At 40.7% G+C, this 1,845-nt stretch overlaps 1 pseudogene; it reads right to left on the minus strand.

The window, feature by feature from the left end:
* Positions 1-532: 532 nt before the first annotated feature.
* Positions 533-1,596, minus strand: LOC116472346 (NFU1 iron-sulfur cluster scaffold homolog, mitochondrial-like; annotated as a pseudogene).
* Between the last annotated feature and the right edge of the window lie 249 nt (positions 1,597-1,845).

The raw sequence follows: 1,845 nt of genomic DNA on the forward strand, positions 1-1,845 counted from the left end.
GCAGGGATGATACTGATGCAAAACTGAATGTAAAAATAAAATTCTTAAATATTTAGCAAGTTGCTCTTTTAGTGAAATTATTTTGGAAAAAGAATTTTCAGATACTTGACCCTCTTTTTCTTTTAATCTTTCTGAACCTGCTCCCTCAACGTAAAATGAAGATAATAAGAATGCCTACATTGTAGGGTTATTGTAAGGATTATATAAATTAATAAATAGAAAGTATCAAGCACTGTGCCTAGAACATGGGAAGTGATCAACAAATAAGTTACAGCTGATATTATTGACTCAATACATGCTTTTTGAATTAATGATATAAAAAGCAGATGGTCAAATAAAATCAGTCAGTGGAAAATGATTGGCTATAATGTGCCAGACATTTCTATAAGTTCTTCATTCGATCTTTTTTTTTGGACTCTGAAGAAATGGCATATTTTATTAATCCTCAAGTTCTTCAGCATATTAATAATAACAGCTTGGTATATGTTATCGGTAAGTCCGACTGTTGTACCCAAAGAATATCCAGATTATTTTAAGGTGAGTTTGCTTCCTTTTCATCTGATTCATCGTCCATACCCTGTTCTACACCTTCTACCTCTGGAATATAAAACTGCAGCATGTTCTGAATTCCATTTTTCAGAGTAATGATTGAACTAGGGCAGCTGGTACAAGAACCCTGGAGTTTTAGTCATACGATGCCATTTTCAAAGCCTTTGTAGATTACATCTCCTCCATCTTCTTGCACAGTTGCCCACATTCTAGTATCTAACACTTCCTTAATCAATGCCACAAGTTCATCATCTTCACATCCTGCTTCTCCTGAAGATGTTTCCTCAGTAACTAGAGGTAAACCAGATGCAAAGAAGTCCATGGTTGTTGCGTAAATATCTGGTTTCAGTAAATTCCAGTCTAATTTTTCATTTTCCTTTCTGACAGTGATGAAATCTGGCCCAAAGAAAACACTTTTTACTCCTTCTATCCTAAATAAATGCCTAGCCAAAGGGGAGCGAAATGCTGCAGCTGGGGTGGGAAAATCCATGAGCCTTGTCTCAAAAACTGGTTTTCACGGTATAAACTTTAAACTGTTAGGATTTGAGATATCTTGTGTTTGAATAAACATGTATCTCACTGGGTTACAAAAGGCTGCAGGTAGTGAGAAAAGTAGTCTTTCTACAAATTGATGCAGAGGCTGTTTCTCTTTTTTTTGAGACGGAGTCTCACTCTGTCGCCTAGGCTGGAGTGCAGTGGCGCGATCTCGGCTCACTGCAACCTCCGCTTCCCGGGTTCAAGCAATTCTCTGCCTCAGCCTCTCGAGTAGCAGGGATTACAGGTGCCCACCACCACGCCTGGCTAATTTTTCTATTTTTAGTAGAGATAGGGTTTCACCATCTTGGCCAAGCTGGTCTTGAACTCCTGACCTCATGATCCACCCGCTTCAGCCTCCCAAAGTGCTGGGATTACAGGCGTGAGCCACCACGCCCGGCCCAGAGGCTGTTTCTTAGTGGTGTATAGATTCTTCAACAAATGATAGAATCACCTGCGCAGCCCCACGGCAACAGCCACAGCTCCCTAGCCATGCCAAGCCTCCGCTGCCATCTTAGTCCGAGAGTCTCCATCTTCATGCCATTGCGTAAAGTAGATACTATTATCTCTGCTTTCAGGTGAAGCATGTGAAGTTGAAACAGGTAAAGCATCTGTTCAAATAGTGAAGCATCTGCCTTTTGAATCCAGTGGTGGATCCCAGGGCAGTTTAACATGCTGGTTAAGTCAAGGCTGTGGATTCAGACAAACTTAGGTTCCTTCTGGGCTCCAACACCTACTTGACTGCTTACGGTGCATAATTTA

The sequence above is a fragment of the Hylobates moloch genome, unplaced genomic scaffold (assembly GCF_009828535.3).
Source record: "Hylobates moloch isolate HMO894 unplaced genomic scaffold, HMol_V3 SCAFFOLD_8, whole genome shotgun sequence".
NCBI classification, from domain to species: Eukaryota; Metazoa; Chordata; class Mammalia; order Primates; family Hylobatidae; genus Hylobates; species Hylobates moloch.